Source organism: Ixodes scapularis, unplaced genomic scaffold (assembly GCF_016920785.2).
Source record: "Ixodes scapularis isolate PalLabHiFi unplaced genomic scaffold, ASM1692078v2 PGA_scaffold5__190_contigs__length_132052651, whole genome shotgun sequence".
Classification (NCBI taxonomy): Eukaryota; Metazoa; Arthropoda; class Arachnida; order Ixodida; family Ixodidae; genus Ixodes; species Ixodes scapularis.
The window spans coordinates 6146455-6166693 of record NW_024609880.1 but is presented as its reverse complement, the minus strand read 5'-3'; the positions used below and the strand labels follow the sequence as shown (position 1 = coordinate 6166693).

Here is a 20239-nt window from a genome sequence, read left to right as displayed (position 1 = left end):
ATCGAGGTAAACGAGACAGCTCTGCCACTTGAGGCCTGCCAGGACGGTGTCCATGACACGTTGGAACGTTGCCGGCGCCGTGCACAGTCCGAAGGGCATCACCTTGAACTCAAACAGTCCGTCGGGCGTGACGAAGGCAGTCTTTTCTCGGTCTCGTTCGTCGACTTCGATCTGCCAGTAGCCACTCTTAAGGTCCATCGACGAAAAGTATCGGGAGTGGCGCAGCCGGTCCAGCGTGTCGTCGATGCGGGGGAGCGGATACACGTCTTTCTTCGTTGTTATATATATATCGACATGTTAGTGGCGCCCTCTTAGTGGCAGTTTGCCCTCGTGAATAAAAGTCAGGCCTAGCTGTGTGGGACACACACATGTTGGCGGCCCGTCTGAATCCATGGGTCTGGGTCCGATTCAATCGATAACAATCAATATATAACATGGTGTCAGAAGTTAAAATTTCGCAACTCGGCAACTCCCCGAAACAACTACAGTAAAGCAACGACTGTATCACCATGGCGTTTCCCCTGATCCAACCGCCCAAGCCTTTTGAACCAGGCAGCAACCCCGCCGAAACGTGGTCGGAATGGAAGACGGCATATGAACTCTATGAGGCAGCCTGCGAGTATACCGACAAGCCCCCAGCAACCAGGCGAGCGCTCCTGCTACACGTCATCGGCCCAGCAGCACGGAAAATTGTCGACACATTCGTCTTTCCAGCTCCGGCAACTGGTGAGTCTCTAACAGACACAGTGGCCGCTATCTTTGCGAAGTTCGATGAGAAGTATCTGCCGTACAAAAACGTGACGCAGGCGGCAGCTATTTTCAACTCAATGTGCCAAAAAGAAAATCAGCCGATTGACGACTTCATCGCTGAGCTACAAGGCCAATCGAGAAAATGCGATTCTGGCGACCAGCACGACCGCCTCCTAGGCGACAGGATAATCATTGGCATTCGCGACACAGCTCTGCGAGAGCGGCTGTTTCGGGAAAGGAACCTTACTCTCGAAAAGATCATCATGACGTGCAGAGCGGCTGAAATTTCAAAGCAGCACGTATCTTCGCTGTTGACGACTTCCGATAGACAAGAGGCGACGGTCGACAACTTGAACTGCGGAAGACAGCGACAGGAAAACAGACAACAACCGAGAAAACAGCCCCAATATCAACAAAGAAGCAACCATCCACAACATAGAGAAGCCAAGCACCAGAAAAACTGTAGTAGGTGTGGAACCGCTCACCTGCCCCGACAGTGCCCCGCCTACGGATCCACTTGCTACGCCTGTGGCAAGTTTGGACATTTTGCAAAGCTATGCCGACAGAAACAGCGAGTGGCACCGCGACACGTCCGAACTCTAGACGTGGAGGAAGAAGTGACTGTTCAAGATTTTGGTCTGGGCAGCCTGACTGTAAACGACATCGCAGAAGATTCACTCTCTGACTGGCTTGAGACTGTCGACGTCAGCGGCAACCCAGTGAATTTCAAGCTGGACACGGGTTCCGATGTCAACATACTTCCAGAGCAGCTTGTGTTTAAATGGGAACCCCATCCAGCTATCAAGAAGACTCAAGCAAAGGTTACAACGTATCTGGGTGAGCAGCTTGATATAGAAAATGAGTGCCAGTTCCTTTGCACTGTGAAGAATGCCCAGTTCAACGTCAAGTTCTTGCTTGTGAAAGGAAATCTCAAGCCCATACTTGGAGCAGCTGCGTGCACAGCCTTAAACCTTTTGCATCGAGTGAGGCACATCGAAGTGGCAAATAAAGCCTCTCATCCTGCTCCGGACTTTGAACAAATACTTCAAGAATTTCCAGAAGTATTCAAGGGCATCGGCAAACTCCCAGGAGAATACAGCATTCGCCTGAAACCGGATGTAAAGCCTACGGTGTCTGCCCCTCGCCGGGTGCCAAGTGCACTCGAAGAGACTGTGAAGGCCGAGCTCACAAGAATGCAGGACAATGGCATTATCAAGGCCGTGACAGAACCAACTGACTGGGTTCATCCCATCGTCATCATCACAAAGAAGGATGGAAATGTGCGGATCTGTCTGGATCCAAGAAACCTAAATGCAGCAGTTAAGAGGCAGCACTACCGCATTCCAGTTCCAGAAGAACTCTTTGCGCGGCTATCTGGGTGCACTGTGTTTTCAGTGCTTGATGCCAAAAGTGCATTTTGGCAGCTGGCTCTTGATGAAGAGAGCTCGTACCCGTGCACATTTGCCACACCTTGGGGTCGGTACAGGTTCCTCAGAGTTCAGTTTGGACTCAGCACAGCTCCAGAGCTCTTTCAGCAAGCCATTGACAGAATCTTCGAGCGCCAAACCGTTGTGATGCCGTACTTTGACGACATCTTGGTAGCCTCTAGAACGCAGAGTGACCATGCAACCCATCTGCGAAAGGTGCTTGAAATAGCACGCAACAACAATCTGAAGCTAAACAAGGACAAGCTCAAGCTGGGACTGTCTGCAGTAACCTACCTTGGTCACCAGCTTACCCAAGAAGGCATTGCTCCTGACCCTGAAAAGGTAAAGGCAATCCGGGCCTTACAACCACCAAATGACAAGGCAGAGCTCCTGCGATTTCTCGGAATGGCAACATACCTTATGAAGTTAATTCCAAACTTCTCAACAAAGACGCAACCTCTGCGTGAGCTCCTGAAGTCCGACGTGGCATGGCACTGGACTCGCGAGATGTCCAATGCATTCAACGAGATCAAAGACAACCTGACCACTGCTCCAGTGTTGCATTACTTTAATGCTTCGCGACCAATTGTGATATCAACCGACGCCAGCTCGTATGGAATTGGCAGCATCCTTCTGCAGGACGGACATCCAGTGGCATACGCATCAGCAGCACTAACGCCGGCACAGCAGCGCTACGCGCAAATAGAAAAGGAACTGTTGGCCATAGTGTTTGCGTGTGAGCAGTTCTACTACTACATCTGTGGTCGAAGCGTCGTGGTGGAGACTGATCACAAGCCCCTCATCGGCTTGCACCAAAAGGAATTCTACAAAATCTCCCCCAGACTCCAACGCTTGCTCCTTCGTATCCAGCGTTTCACGGTGAAGCCAGTCCATGTGCCTGGAAAACACTTGATAGTTGCTGACACACTGTCTCGTGCACCTAATCCAGCGCAGACCATCAAGACAGTAGACGAGGAACATGGTGTCCTGGTCTGCACATTGGTTCACGCATCCACAGCAAAGCTGGCTGAAATCCAAGCTAGCACGGCAGCAGATGAGGTCTTGAAGCGTGTAACGACCTACATCGAACACGGTTGGCCAAATAAAATCTCAGAGGTCCACCCGTCAGTCAGACCCTTCTACTCAAGAAGAAGTGAGTTCTACATAACCGATGGCTTCGTCTGCTATGGCGAACGACTAGTAGTGCCAGAAGCATGCAAGAAGGATGTGCTCTCAAGACTTCACATAACCCATCGCGGCATTGTCGCATGCAAAAACCTGGCTTCCCAAAGCGTCTTCTGGCCTAGGATAAACCAGGACATCGAGGAGCTGATCAGCAGCTGTGAAGTTTGTCAACGCCACCAAAGAGCAAATCAAAGAGAACCACTTCTTGACCGAGACTTGCCAATACGCCCATGGGAGAAAGTAGCCATGGATTTCTTCTACCACGGTGGCACCACTTATTTGCTTGTGGTAGATTATTACTCGAAGTTTGTGGAAGTCAAGAAAATGTCGACTACAACGGCATCTGCTCTTATATCAGTGCTCAAGGAGCTGTATGCGTGCCACGGCATACCAAGTGAAGTTGTCAGTGACCAAGGCCCCCCATTTGATTCTGTGGAGTATAGAAGCTTCAACAAGGAGTGGGATATCGTCCACAACCCATCGTCACCACTCTTTCCGAGGTCCAATGGACAAGCAGAAAGGACAATACAAACCATCAAGGCCACAATGACTAAGGCTCTCTCCGAAGGAAAGGACTTGGCACTAGTGTTGATGACCTACAGAGCAACGCCAAGTAACGGCCTTCCATCTCCGGCAGAAATGTTGATGGGAAGAAGAATAAGGACTTTATTACCAGCCTGTCCAAGCAGCTTGCTGCCACACTATCCACACAAGTCATTCTCCAAGCAGCTTCAAGCAAGGCAGCGTGCACAGCATAAACATGCGGATCAACATGCGAAAGAGATGCCTCCTTTTCAGAAGAACCAGCCAGTTTGGTTTTGGCATGGAAAAAGTTGGAGAAAAGCAGTTGTGACACAGGTGGGTCCAGCTCCACGAAGATACCAGGTGACATCGGCAGATGGCCAGAGCTACGCACGTAACCGCCATCACCTTCGTGTGAGAATCGACTCCAGAGAGTCCAAGCCCAACCGGAAAGATGACCCGAGGAAACCCCGACTGACGGCTGAGGACTACTATCCTCTAGACTCCTCGCCCACTGCCAGCACCTACCCTCGTCAGTCCAATGCAACAGACTCGCCACCACAAGCTCAACCCCGCCAGACTCGCTCAGGAAGACCTGTGAAGATTCCGTCAAGGTTCTTGTACTAAACCCAGTCGGACATTTTATTTTTGTGCATTTGTTACTTGTGTGGCGGCATGTTATATATATATATCGACATGTTAGTGGCGCCCTCTTAGTGGCAGTTTGCCCTCGTGAATAAAAGTCAGGCCTAGCTGTGTGGGACACACACATGTTGGCGGCCCGTCTGAATCCATGGGTCTGGGTCCGATTCAATCGATAACAATCAATATATAACATTCGTGACCGCGTTGAGCCGCCGGTAGTCAACGCAGAATCGAAGCGTTCCGTCTTTCTTCTTTACCAGCACAACTGGAGAGGCCCACGGGCTGCTCGAAGGCTGAATGATGTCGTCGTTGAGCATCTCCTGTACTTGTTCATGAATGGCCTCTCGTTCCTTTGGGGAGACCCGGTACGGCGGCCGATGCACAGGGAGCGCGTCCTCGTTGGTAATGATGCGGTGTTTCGCAACTGTTGTCTGGCGCACCCTCGACGTCGTCGCAAAGCAGTCGCCGAACTCGGCGAGGAGGTCTCCGAGCTGTCCTCGTTCCGTGGCGCTGAGCTTGGGGTTAACGTCAAGCTGTTGCGGCACTGTACTGGACGGCTGACATGGCGAGGGCTCGTCGAAGATCGCGGCGATTTCGGCGTCGGCCCGGAGTTCCTCGACGTGTCCTATAGTGGCACCTTTCGTTAGATGCTGCGCCTCCGGTCGAAAGTTCGTCACGAGGACCACACAACGTCTATCCTGCAGCTCTGCTACGCCCCTTGCGACGCCTATTCCTCTTCCGAAAGCAGTTGGACGTTGCCTTCCAGAAGTACTTTCCCGCTGGCAACTGCGTCGGTCACGACGGGCACAAGAACACTCGACCGTGGCGGCAGGTTCACGTGGTCCGCAATGACTCGGACGGCGGCTGGCGACGTTTTGGATTCCTCCGGAGGTAGCACGGGCTTTCGCAGCGTCAACCTGTTTGCTCTAAGGTCGATCACAGCACCGTACTCACAGAGGAAGTCCATGCCAAGGATGACGTCTCTCGAACAGTCTTTGAGGACGACGAACTTCACGGGGCAGGTCTCTCCGTGGATGTCCACGCGCGCAGTACACCTTCCCACTGGTGTGATGAGATGTCCGCCGGCGGTTCGTATTTTTGGGCCATCCCATGGCGTCATCACTTTCCGAAGGCGGCGAGAGAGCTTCCCACTTAAAACGGAATAGTCTGCTCCGGTGTCGACGAGTGCCTTCGCGTCGTGGCCGTCGATGGTAACGTCGAGGTTATTCGACACCGTCACAGAAGCGTCGTTCCTATCCGTTTTGTCGCTAGTGTGGGAGCCCTCCGACGTTTGTGGAGGATATTGGCGTCGTTCGTCACCGGCAATACCACCTCCCGGTATTGCCGCACTCAGTTTTCCCGGCGAGGCAGGGGGGACAGGCTTTCTCGGCGGGACCTACGATGAGGCGATGCAAGGCGTTGCGGTGATGGCGATCGGTAACCGCGGCGGGGAGACGGTCCTGGGGATGGGCCACGACGTCTGGAGGATGGCGAACGGCGGAGGTATTCGTCGATGTCCCTAGGTCGCTCTCCGTAGCGTGGTCGCGGGTCGTCGGGGTGGAAGCCTCGTAACCCCAGCTGCCGGTACGGGCAACGGCGGTAGACATGATCGGCTTCCCCGCAATGGTAACAAAGCGGGCGTCGGTCGGCCGTTCGCCACACGTCAGTTTTCCTGGGTGCTGGTTTTTCCGGGCGCACGTGCTGTCGTTCTTCGCGACGTTGGTAGTACTGTGGCGCTGGAGGTTGACGTCGTGGTGGCACCGTAGCTTGGCGGTCCCCTCAAGCGAAAAGTAGACGTTGTGCAGGCGCTGCTCGTCGGTCCAGCCATTGTGGCGAGCAACGCGTACATACCGGTCAATCCAGTCTTCGACGTCTTCGTACAGTTCACCGTGGAAGGAAGCAGCCGTCCACGGTGCGACGGGCTGTTTGAGTTCAAGGTGATGCCCTTCGGACTGTGCACGGCGCCGGCAACGTTCCAACGTGTCATGGACACCGTCCTGGCAGGCCTCAAGTGGCAGAGCTGTCTCGTTTACCTCGATGACGTCGTGGTATTCTCGGCCAACTTCGACGAGCATTTACGACGCCTTCGGGCCGTTTTAGAGGCAATCAGGACCGCAGGACTTACACCTTCGTTGCTCACCACGTGGCCCAGGAACTTCAGTTCTCCGTAGGCAAACCGGCACTTCGTCGGCTTGAGGGTGGCAATATACCATTTGTCACACCATTCTTTAATGCGTTTAAGATATTCATTTAGTGAAGTTTGTCGATCGGTTGAATTAACAGCTGAGTAAATAATACAGTCATCGGCAAAGAGCCTTATATGAATGTCTGATGGAGTCTCATGTACTATGTCATTTTTGTATATATTGTCACGGGTGGTGAGTCGTGACCAATAAACAAGAAATAAACAGAAATAAATAAACGTTTAATGTGGCGAACTTGTACCAAAAATAAAGAAGGAAACAGAAGAAAGCAGAGCGTCGCGGGCGTCGAAGTCGGCGTGTCAGCAGAATCGAGCGCTGGGGCGAGAGGCCAGTCTTGTACACGTTACTCGAAAAAAGTAATCGATTACAATTACAATTACTCTTGGTTTAAAAGTATTCAATTAGATTACTAGATTACTTTCCAGAAAAAGTAATTGGGCATTACTTGAAAAAGTAATCGTTACTTTTCCGATTACTTTTTCGTTACTTTTCCGAGTGCTCACGAAGCTTCGCACCGTGAGCACTCGGAACAATGAGAAACGGAATAAAAATCAGCTACTTTGAGGCACATCATATGAAGACAAAGGCACGTGTATATTAGGGAGACGTTTATTTCATTTTAGATGCCACAGACACTTCTTATGTCTTGTTTAATTTAAGCAGAAGCTGGCGCTCGAAGTTGCAGTCGCTCATTTTCCCGCGTTTTCGGGTCAGGATGTCCGCTGCTACGCTAAACACCCCCTCCACAGATGGCAGGGCAGTGTTAAACCTAGACTCTAAGCCCTGTCCCACTTAGTAAGAGGGACATTTCTTCGATTTTTTCCCACTTAACTTTAAGGGGGGCGACAGACCTCTTAATATTACATGGAGATTCTCCCTCTTAATTAAGTGAGACACCAGCCCTCTTAAAGTAGGCGATACGGCGTCTCCCTTAACTTTGACGTCAGAGTCTCTTGGTAAGAGGGACATTTTTTAGATATTTTCCTCCTTAAATTTGGAGGGACGGTGGCCCGCTTAAAATGCAGGGGTATAGTCTCCCTTAAGTCGGGGTCACGCTGCTTATACATCATACAAAATACATTCTGCAGACATGTTCCGGAACGAGTCGCCGCGACATCCGAGCCTCGTACGCCACGAGGCAACCGAATCAAGAGGTTGCTTTGTCACGTGGCATACAAAGCACGGATGTCGCGGTGACTCGTTCCGGAACATGTCTGCAGAATGTATTTTGTATGATGTATAAGCAGCGTGACCCCGACTTTAGGTTATCTCTTTTATTGTATCGTAGAATTTCTGCTCCTTCGTGTTTGGACTGTCAGCTGACATGCTGTACTGCAGTGATGCAGTTCTCGCACTTTCGCTGATATTGTTTAACCAAAGTTATTCTGTGTTGCGCAACAAAATTGAAATTTGATCTGTGTATTATGTTTGATAAGCGGAATCAATGTGTTAAATAAAACAGTCACAATCTTTAAGAGTAAACACGTGTTTTATTTGCCATGACACAAGAAAATATTTTGAAATGTCTTTATCAAAATAGTAATTTTATAACAATGTTCTTGTAGCTTTTACGGATAAAAAAGACGTTAGAACGACGCCAGAAATTGGCGTTTCTTGGAAACAATCACACAAAATAGTTCGTGCTGCAAAGTGACTCCTTTTGCCTATCATAAACAATAACAATACAATCGTGCTGAAAAAAAAAAAACTTTTTTTTTAGCGGATAACACAAAAAATAAGTACATTCTAAAAAAAGCCCGTGCGTCTACTTTCCCGCACAACACTTGGAAAGACAATCACCATAACTCTCGGAGGCAGCTCAGCGAATGTAGATGCCGAAACATGTGATTATACCAAAAAAATGAGTTGCGACACTAACCACAACAAGCGTGACGTTTTGCATTGCTTAATGTCAGAACTCGGACTGGGTTTTTCTGTCTAATCTTATGTTTCGGCATCGTGATTCGCTGAGCTGCTTCCGTGAGTTACGGTGATTGACTTTCCAAGTGCTGTTCGGGAAAGTAGATTCCTGTGCTTTTTTTTGGAGCGTAGTTACCTACTTCATAGCATTAAAAGCGAATTATTCGGCGTCTCTTGTCATCAGCAGAAGCTCGGAATTCCTGTTGTTTTCGAACGGCCATAAGCAATTTTCTGAGCTTCTCCGACATAAACTGAATCGAAAGACTTTATTTTCAACGAGCAGAATTTAGAGGAGTCCAAGGGTTTGTCCACATGCCACAGGGTAGGAGTGTCCCGTTATGTAATACACCCATAAGCACATGACTGGTGCCCCCTCCATAGTCGTGCTAGCGGAGTTTCACTGACCAGTTCCCAGAAACGATCCGTTTCTCCGAACCGAAGAAAGACTTGGGTCCTGGAACTTTTTCGTCAGGGATGAAATCGTCCTGCAAGCAGTAATTGTTTAAAAAAAAAAAAGCGTCATCGTCAAACTTACATTTCTATTTTTGCATTCGCTTTTTCACATACCATAGACGATGAGAGGACTTCTGGCCAATCGAGACCGGAGAATGATCTTCATGTTCAAAAATGTTGTTGGGTTGTCTCCGCAGAAGGCCCCTTTTACCTCCTCCAGTTTCTTCAGCATGGTGACGATCGTGTTATGAACCGAAGCTGTGCATCCACCTCTAGTTGAATGAAAGACCATATTGTTTTCCTTTATATACAGAGAGTTGGAATTAGAATGAAGGTAATGAAGCGCTTTCACCTGTTTTCAAGCAGGCGGTAGGAAACAAATGCGAAATTAAAGTGCAAACAGTTCAAAGATTCGGAGCCCAATCTGTATACGATGAAATAGCGAGTGACATTAGCTTATGACGTAACTTCTGCTACTAATAATATTTGGTACGAGAATAGACTGCTGTTTTAAGTAATTTACGCGAATCGTTTTTGTATTACCAAGACAAAACGAAAACGCATTTAGAAGTAGATGAACATTAGAAGTCTCATGTGCTTTGGAAAGCAGGGATTGCATTTGCGGCTCGAAGCTGCAGAAGAGATCTAATGCATGTTTTAAAAAGCAACATAATCAAATAAAAAAAAATATATATTTCTGTTGACATTTCGGCGCAAGTCATTCATTTATTCTTTTTTTCAGAAGCAACGCATATGCCAACAGAACGTAAATAGAGCCTACCTACATACCAGAATACAAGCCTACCTACATACCAGAATACAAAAAGTTCATAATTACCCAGTTCATTGTGGGCCGTGTGCGAGTGGCCGCAGTAGACTCATCAGTCAGGGTGGTGCGTTCCACCGTGCAGAAGGTCCCGGTAGAGCTCTGTACACGAGAAATCCGAGCAGAACCCCCGTCTGATTCCCTTCATGTCGACGTTTGTTGCCATTGCCTCACTCTGAAAACAATATTTTTAACGGTCAGTCATATAAACTTCTGTTTATATATTTTTCGCAGATGTACCACACAGAAAAAAAGATATTCAACCAGCTACAGAAAACAAGGAGCATAATAAACATCACAAATAAAATCTTCAAAAACAAAAACATGATCGGCGCCGAAAAAAAAAAAAAAAAAGCCGGTAGCTTTGCTGGCGCGACCGTCAAAATATAACAAACAAAAAAGTACGGCAAGAAAATATATAAAAAAAAGAAAATGTACTCCAGGGCCATCGCGGCACTTTTCCCCTCTCTCCGCAGACGCCGCGACGCCGACGCTACGCGCAAAAGAAAAAGAAACAAACTTTTTTCTTCTTTTTTTGTGGGGTTTGAATTAGAAGCTTGTCCACCCTTCCCCCCCCCCCCCCCCCTTTTTCACATACATACACACACATTATGGGTTTTTGCTCGCCTCCCACTTCAGAAAGAAGTTCATAATCACTGTAACGCTACCGATGTCTACAACATAGCGTTGCAGTGTAAATTGCTGTAATGAACTCTGAAGGCAAACAAACGCAAAATCGCCAACATTGTTTCCGTCAGTCAACGCTCTCGGGCGGTCAACCTCAAGCATTTAGAGTGCACACCGAGAAACAAATCGGCTAGCCAAGCTTACAAACACTGACTGCCCCAGCTAGGGTGCCTTTATGCTGGCTTTGCCTTAGGGAGGGTGATGCCATCCTTTGTAGTACTCGATGCCGACAGTGTACGCTCACGGATAAAATACAAGGAAATTGCCTGTAATGAAATGCCGGCGTAGCAGTGCCAAAGCTAGCAGCTCGAGCTGCTAGCTTTGGCATTAAAAAGTAGACAAAAGCGTCGGGCAGAAAATGGTCTGATATCACCAGCCTAAGACAGACGCGTACACATTGGGGCACTCTAACCCGCTAAAAGTGTTTTGTGCGAAAGACAGCCCTGCGGCTCACGGCAGGGCAAACGATTATCGACGCTTTGTCGTAGCTGAACGAGCAGATCCAGGAAGCGACCGTGCCCGCGGACTACAGCTGAACACTCTTACTCTACATGCAGAGCTCGTACATCTCACAGCCAGCGTGAAAATATTGATGGCTCGTTATTCCCACCCGCAATGCACCCAAAACAAAAGCGTCAATATGACAGGATTACTCACCCGAAGGAAGTCAAACGAGCAGCATGACGCTTGCGACTCTCCGGCAACGACCGTTTCCAGCTCTCCGTGAATTGGCGCGAAGCCTTCGCACCGTCCGAACTCTTTGCCGTGGATTAGTGCGCCTGCCCCTCTCCTCCTGACCGAACTACATTGGTCCAGTTAAGAGGGACCAGTCCCCTCTTAATATGAAGGGAGACGCGTGAATCTTTCTGTCGGTCTTTCCTGTTCAGAGGGACTAACGAAACGGTTTCCTTGGTCTCTCTTAATATGTTGGTGTCCCTCTAGATGTTGCTATTTTATTTTTCAATTTCCCTCTTAAAAAGAGCTGTCCCCCTGAAAGCATTGTTGTCCCCTCTAAAATCAGAGGGACAGCGTTTTTTATGAGAGACCGGTTTTAGAGTGATAATGAACACTTTTTGTAGACGGGGGTACTCCTTCAGCATTTCCGTCGAACTGTCCGGAGAGCTGAGGTAGCGTGAGACTTCCCCACTGTCCCGGGTCGATCTTGGCGCCGAAAAAGCGAAGAAATCGTCAACAGGGGAACCTCCGCAGTCAGCGGGAGGTTCCTGTCCGCCGGTGGGCGATCCTCCGTAGCATGGGCGGTTCAGCTCGTCCGTTAGCAGCTGAGCTAGCTCCTGCCGCTTGGCTTCGCCAAGAACCCAGCCGACTTTAAACCCGGGGAGCGCAATGGCTGCTAGCAACAGCTCCCGGTCGTTGATCAGGGGACCAAACCTGTAAATAGAAAGTATCGCATCTGATAGGTTAACACAGTTCCGTCCCGCAAAAAGTGGAAGCAGATTATGCTTCTTCAGAAACTTACCGGTTCTGGATTCCATCAAGCAGAGCATTCACAAGCGGCGCGGAGAAAGCTAGGCCCGCCTGGAGAAGATGGCTGAGCCGCTGCTGGAGTACCGTGATCGTTGGCAGCAGGTACCCCATGAACATGTGTTCTTCTCTTTGAACCACGTCAATCGCACAGGCGAGGGGCTTCATGACCTGCAAATGCAATAGAGGGGAAGGTTAGCAGTATGGATGTTTTGTTTACGGTATTGATACGCAGATCCCTCGTCATAAATTCAACCTCCTTTTGTGAAACGTAGAAATAACAGATATGGCACTCTCACCTTACAGTACTCTTCTATGAAGAGTAGGTCACGTGGACGCTGGAAGGGAGGAACTTGTAAGGTCCTGCATAACCCGTCGAAGTCTTTGCCCTCAGCATCCAACTTGTGCACGCACTCTAGCGCATCGTGGAGAGAGTTCCACCGCGTTGCTACGGGCCTTATTAATGCCTGCCCACAGAAGCGTCGGATGGTCTCGGCAGCAACCGCCGACTGTCCCTGCTTATTCCACAAGGCGCGGCATGTCCGCAAAACGGAGCGAAAAGGTCTCGAGAAGATTTCGTGACGCTCCGCTGCTCCGGTGTCGGTCGTAGCCACTAAATTTAGGGTGTGCGCAGCACATCTATGGTGAGGGGGGAGTCCTGTCTGCCGGTGGCGATCGTCCGTAGCATGGGCGGTTCAGCTCCTTGGTCCACGTTTTCAAGCAGGGGTGCTACCTCCACGAACTCCAGGCCTTCATCGTCCTGCTCCGAAGGCTCTAGGTCGTCAGGCTGAACAGGCTCGCCAAACACCCTGTGTTATAAATGAAGAAAATAATAGTTACCCAAAAGAACAACCTGCGTTTACTTTTTGAACGTTTGAACCACGACAACAAGCGGATACACTTTGCTGGTGGAATTTGAACGCTATATTGGATTCACAAAGTGGGTCTGCTTGTTGTCATGATCAGGTATATGCGTGGAATTGTTCTGATGTGCTAAGCAAGCGCTTTTGCAATTCTATCATTAATTTTATCAATAAATAACAGGCCGCTATTACTGTATGCGGCAAATATTACCTGAAGGCTTTTACAAAATTGGATCCATTGTCGGTCACAACCTTGGTGACTTTTCCTTGAAGGCCGTACTCCTTGAAAACCTCCAGAAGAAGGTCTGCAATCTTGTCGTGCGTGACGCTGCCCGTCATTCTTTGGCAGATCGGTACTGCAGAGTTCCCCTTCAGGGAAGCCGGCTCGAGCCAAGAAACTGTCGCTGCCAGTTTCTACATGCAAAAGAACAACCTGCGAAAAAAAAAATATTTTGTATAAACTGTACTGCGAAAACAAGAACCCGCCAGCTTAATTGCCAGTAGACAATACTGGTATTGTCTGAACATTAAGGTCATATTATGTCTCTTAAACTAGTTACGTATTTTAGCAGTATCAGCGCTTTTATATCACCGAATTTAATAAAAAAAAAAAAAAAAAGTTTCCGCGACAACTCACCTTCTTGGTTTTTTTCTTTTTTAAAGTGAGAATAATTGAAATAAATTGAATTTATTTCAGCCGCACTGTGCCGAGGACGCCGGACAAAAAGCTTCCATGAGGAGACTTTTATATTTAAATACAGAGACCAGCAAATACAAACCCACGCATATAGCTTTGAAACGATTATTCTGGATATGCGACAAGAACGTAAAAAGAATACACGATGTTATCTTAAAGAGGCTTACCGTCGGAACGATGTCCAGCAGTCGGCGGTCACAGTGACGTAAGGAACCTCGTCGAAAGCTTTCCGCAGGCTTGTCTTCATCTCTTCGTACCTATCGTCGATTCTCGCCATCAGCATTCTCCGTGTTGGTACCGTGTTTTCAGGGGCCAAGGTATCCACAAGTTTAACGAAACTGGGAGCCTCGACGACAGAGAAAGGTTGCAGGGAATCTACAACAAAATTCACAATCAGGCTGCCCAGCTGCTTTTGAGGCACCCGCCCGCTTGCAAAGTTGAGGGTAAGTTGTTTCGGCGTGGACGTCAAAGCAGCTTCAGACAGCTTCCGTTTCCGCGAAGAGTTCCCAAAGTCAGCCAGATTCCCGGGGTGTTGACTCTAAAAGAACGATTGTGATTAATACATAAATTAAAAAAAACAAAAACAAAAAAAAACACACACACATACTGCGGACATGCACGGCTAATAAAACGGGATACGGTCCATTCGTCACATGCACACTCGTCACAGGACGATTGGTCACAGGACGATTCGTCACACAGGAACATTCGTCATAGGATGACTCGTCACGCGGCCAACCGGTCCCACAATAGTTCGTCCTCCCAAAAATGTATTGTTCAATTTGGTTCGGGTGGACAAAGGCGAAGAATTTGTAACGAACGTTTTAGCTTCTGATTCGGTCCCGAACATTGAATGTTGGTTGGGCCTCACAAAGTGGGTCACCTCTTATCTTAGCATGTCTTTCGCTTCTCGAGGTCAAAGAATTTGTAACAGACGTTTTAGCTATCTGGGTCCGTCCTGAACGGTGAATGCGGAGGCCATAAAAGAGCGACTATTTTTGAACTCAGACTACATTCGAAAGCATGGAGGTGATCGCAACAGAGAGAGGTAGAGCCATGATGCTGCACGAGGGGTACTCGTACACATTCGGCAGAAGGAATTCCGATACTTGTTGGTTTTGTCGAATAGGTGTATGCAAGGCAAAACTAAAAACTAATTTGGCTGCCAGTCGGATTATTGCTCGTTCAAGCCTGCAACTGAGATCAACCTGCTCAAGACCCGTAATATAATGAAAGGAAAAGCGGATGAGTATTGTAATATTAGTTTATATAACCATTGGTTTACGTGACAGTGGAAAATCGTGAAACTCCTCATCAGGGTATGTGGGCAGATGTTGAAATTTACAATTTACTATCGTCCCCTGCTCGATCAATGTGACCAGTTGCCCGCATGACGAGTCATCCTGTAACGAATGTTCCTATGTGACGAATCATCCTTTGACCAATCGTCCTGTGACGAATGCGCATGTGACGAATCGTCCTCATCCCAATAAAACATACCTTTACGTGCTTCCGCAGGTTTGAGTTCGTCACCATGGAACAAGACAGGAGCTTTTCTTTAGGCTTACAAAGTAAACACTGAAATGTGAGGTTGCCATCACCTCGCTTTTCCTTCAGCACAAACAAGCTTGCCAGCTGCGGCCACGGAGACACGGCGTCATCGACCTCCCTAGCATGAGCCATCTCTGTATAAAACACGACTGAAACATCGTGTTTTATAGCCGTAAAATTTCTAAGTTCCGAGCTATTCACCCGGGAACGCCTTCATCCCTCCTTGGTTGTAACAGAAGCGCTGGACTACTCATAATCTCGATCCACCCTTTCCGGATTCCCGTATTCAGGCTTTTTGGGTGTAATAATGCATGGGCGTGGTAGAGCGAGCTCGAATATTTCTTGAAGTGGGTGCTAAGGACGCTAGATCTTGTTAGTTCCACTGAGCTACGGTGACCTATATCCAGCTCCGGAGATATCGCTTTTGCGCTCTTTGTGGCTTATTGCTCTAAGTTAGTACAAAGAAGCAGCTTCTCCCCTTTTCTTCCGTGTGGCGCCTTTTCTTTCCTAGAGTTTCCCACTAAGATAATGATCCGGCAGCGGCTGTCACTTCTGCCAAAGGATATGAATTCTTAGAGCTCACATTTATAGTCACACCTTAGCATTTACATTACATGGCTTTGGTTATCTTGGAGGCAGAAGAGTGTAGAGGTCCTTTGACCAGGATTTAGAGTTCTTTTTTTAATATATAAGAGGGGTGGACTGTATGAAGAGTTAATGGAGGCAAACATTCTACATTAACCATCGAACTTCGCACTGAAAGGCTTTTGTCGAGAATCTGAACCTGACAGACCGAGTCGAAATCTAAGTTCCAACAAACCACTCTGCGAACTGTCCAAACAAAGAGCATGACCTCCTTTCGTAGAGCTCGACAACAATGCCTTTATTCTCTCAGATTCCAAAAGCTTAGAAGCTGATAAAGTGGAGACGTCTCGTGTCTCGAGTCGTGACTAGGTTGGCCGAGGGGGGGGGGAGGGTTAGGAAAGAAGTAATGATTACAAGTAATTCCATTACTTTCAAAAGTAATCAAATTACTCTTGTGATTACTACAAAACAAAAGTAATCAAATGAATACAAAATTACTTCAAAAAGTAATCAATTACAAGTAATTTGATTACTTGTAATGAGTACCGTACAAGTCTGGGCGAGACTCACTCGAGAAGGTCGCGGGCGGCCTCTTATCTAGAGTGAGTCAGTATCTCGAAGATTCGGCGGAGAAGGTTCGAGCGTAGCGCGCTCGGGGCGAGAATGAACAAGCACTTTCTAGAACAACAAAAACAGGGATGAACGATAATTATGTCCACAGCAAGAGTGAACGAGAACTTTCTACAAGTCCGTGACCCTGCGCGCGGCAATATTAAGAACAGCAATGGGCCCCAAGACAGAGCCCTGGGGCACGCCCGAGTAAACTGGAAGAAGGTTTGAGGCGTGGCCGTTACTTTCTACATAATGGCTTCTATTAGTTAGATATGACTCTATCCATCCGGTAATCGTTGAGTGAATTCCGATTGTTTTAAGCTTTAATATTAGTTTCCTCTCAGTCATCCCAACTTCAACTGGGAAATACCTTTTCCAAACTTTTAGACCCCCAGATACAAAAAAATCTGGTTTATTTAAAACTGCCCTCTACATACGCAGTGAGTGCCAAGTTCATTACCAAGTTTTGAAAACGGAGTAAATGCCAAGTTCATTATCAAGTTTTGAAAACCATTGCTTTTCTCCTACACCTTATATCAGATTCCTCGGTGGACTCATATAAGGTAAAACTGGTCCCTTATGCTAAGTTACCAGAAACTCCACTTAATTTGCATTTTTTGGCACAAAGAGGCATAAAGTGAATCGTGTTTCGAACCACAGGTTGCGTGAGAGCTCCGTTCGGTTGGCTTCACCTGCGAAAATTTTTAGAATGTTCGCAAGCGTACGTTCCAAGAATGTTGCGCATATGAATGTTCGAAGGGGAACGTTCCGAAAACATTGAGCACAAATCTTCGCCAACGAACGTTCCAAGAATGTTGAGCAGTTTAGGGAATGTTCGCATACAAACGTTCCCAGAACGTTCCGAATGGTGTTTTAACGTTCCTTCAACATTCAGAACATCCAGGGAATGTTCGCACGACATTGGGTGCTACCTGGGAGCACTCCCTGCAATTCAGAACCTTCATGAAAAAAATGAGAGAAAGGGTGCGCAGTGTATTATGTCCACTGTTGAGCCAAACCGGAGACGGCGGGAGGGAAGAGCCAGGCGGCGGGCAACGGAGATGCACAGGACGCCTGGAAGCAAGAGACTGGGGCGCGGACCAGACAGAAAAAGAGATAAGGGTCATTCCATGTCAAACGTTCCAGACGTTGCGCTCCACCACCTTCGATTTCTAAAAGAAAAATTCATGGCTTTTTGCCGCATTGTCCGTAGCCATGTCCTAAAATATTTCTGGCGAACAAAAAATTTTTGATATTTCCGTCGTGGTTATTCGTGTGTAACTCAGCTAGCTGAATTTACACATTACCTTTCAAATGCCATTGACAACAAAAAACGAGCAGATTGTATATTCTTGGATTTCTGTAAGGCGTTTGACACGGTGCCACATCATTTGTTATTGAATAAGCTTACATTAATAGGAATTAATGAAGATATTATAAAGTGGGTTGCTGTTTACTTATCTCAGCGAGAACAAAGTGTTTTATTAAATGGTCAAAAATCTTCACCTGTACTTGCAACCTCGGGGGTGCCTCAGGGATGTGTACTGGGACCTTTGGTATTTCTTATATTTATTAACGACATTCGCTAGGGGATACAGTCAAACATCAAGCTATTTGCGGATGATTGTGTATTATACAGAGTTATAGAAAATGACGCAGACGTCTGTATGATGCAAAAAGATTTAGGTATGTTAGAACGCTGGTGCGATCATTGGGAAATGGGCTTGAATATAAAAAAGTGCAAATACATGTGTTTTACTCGTTCTATTGTTAGCATGGCTACATATAAGATAAAAAAAACTATGAACTTGAGCGGGTAGATAAACACAGGTATTTGGGAGTCAATTTTTCGAATAATCTAAAGTGGAATGACCCCATAGATAGTATTGCAGCAAAGGCAAGTAAGATGTTATTTTTTATTCGGAGGAATTTTAAGAATACACCTCGTAGCGTAACACAAACATTCTATTTTTCTTTTATCAGACCAATTTTGGATTATCCCTGTGTTATCTTGGATCCGTCTCAATGTTACCCCGCGAATAAGTTAGAGCGAATTCAAAATCAGGCATTAAGGTTTGTCACAGGCGATTATAGTCCGTACTCGAGCTGTACAGAAGTGAAGAACAGACAGGGTTGGGACCTTAGACTTCGGAGAAAGTGTTTGCGGTTAACATTCTTTCACAATATATATCACGGGGAAACGGGCATTGAAAAGGGTCTTTACATTCTCGAACCACACCATGTATAATAATAATAATAATAATAATAATAATAATAATAATAATAATAATATTTATTTGCATACTAAAATCTGATCCTGAGTGGCGTGCATGGCTGTGCAGAAAGGTTAAAACCCGTACGCGAGTGCGCCTGCTGAATCATTCTAAGACTGCGGCAGAGTATCGTTATCGTACTGACTGTTTTTGCTATTCATTTTTTGTACAAACCGCCCGGGAGTGGAATGCCCTTCCGGAAGAACTGATAGCTATTATCAATAATGACGCCTTTTATGACAGACTGCAGAGAAGCATGGTCAAGTGAAAATGTAGTAAGGGATGATTGTCGATTGCGTTACTGAAAATGATTTTTGAATGTGTTTTTCTTTTGTTCCCCCCTGCATAATGCCTACCGGCGAAGCAGGTATTTGTGTAAATAAATAATAAAGGAGCACGGTTTTAGCTTTTAAAAATAGCGTGAAACTGGGTATCACTCCATAATTTACAACAAAAAAATAATCAGCTTTTTTAAGAAACACCCAACAATATTTTTCTTAAATCTGCATGGCATTCGACTTGCAATGTGGTTGGGCTTGTGCAGTTGTGTTTAGTTTAAATATATTTTTTAAACACAATTTTCTTTAATTCTTAGCATTTTTGTTATTTTATTAAAATATCTAATTGCTCCGGGGACTTAATAGAACTTTTTACCGGCTGCCCCTGCAGGTATATAATCTACAAAACAATGTTTAAACCGCTCAATAAAATATCTCGCAGTTAAAAAAAAAATCCTGAAGTTGCCTAAAAGTGCGTTTTGACGCATAAACAGCCGTTTATTTCACTCTGAGGTAGTCCAAGTAAAAATACAAAACATGATCGGTTCGGAAAAACAATCGATTGTCTTTTGATTCTGAAAGTTTGATCAAAGTAATTTTCGTTTAAAGCGAGAAAACAATTTTTGAATTTGAACTCTCGCACCACAACCCGGCAGTTCCGTTACTGCGCTGGTCGAATAACGTCGATTGCCACTGACGTCATGCTGACGTCATCATTGCATGCAGGAAGCTCTGGGAACTAAAAAGAATCTTGCGGTGCTTTTGTCGTAAGCGAATATTGCTAACGGTGGTCTTGTCGTACACTTTTTTAACTGTTCGACACACTATGACCGAAGGCATTAAAGGGCAACTCCGCTTCATTTTCGATATTTAGAAAACTATGTATCCCTTTTCAGTATCATATAGGAAGACCCCATGTCAAATATTACGATCGAATTCCGTCTATATATTTAATAAACTGGCAAGCAAACCTTCAAGCGAGCCGAATCCCGGACAAAAGCTCACCGGACAAAAGCTCACCGGACAGAAGCTCACCGTACAAAAGCTCACCGGACAAAAGCTCACCCATTCTTTCACAGACCCGGACAAAAGCTCACCCATATTTTCAGAGACCCGGACAAAAGCTCACCACGAGAAAATTTCATGTTGGTCTTAACACGAGTGCGGACAACTTAGGTGCATGCGCGCGACACAAAAAGGCAACGATAAATTAAATCTGACAGGCGCATATGGTTTGTTGATTTCAATAAAAACAAGTTTATTTATCGATTGCTTAGAA

The 20239-nt window shown here is 46.7% G+C and overlaps 1 non-coding gene across 1 annotated transcript; it reads right to left on the bottom strand.

The window, feature by feature from the left end:
- Positions 1 to 8103: 8103 nt before the first annotated feature.
- On the bottom strand, positions 8104 to 14277 carry LOC115331034. Its single transcript, XR_006078408.1, has 8 exons — positions 14269 to 14277; positions 13825 to 14199; positions 13176 to 13378; positions 12739 to 12910; positions 12401 to 12568; positions 12097 to 12272; positions 11666 to 12008; positions 8104 to 8118 (listed from the first exon to the last, which is right to left on the bottom strand). It is a non-coding gene; the product is annotated as an uncharacterized LOC115331034 (transcript).
- Positions 14278 to 20239: the final 5962 nt, after the last annotated feature.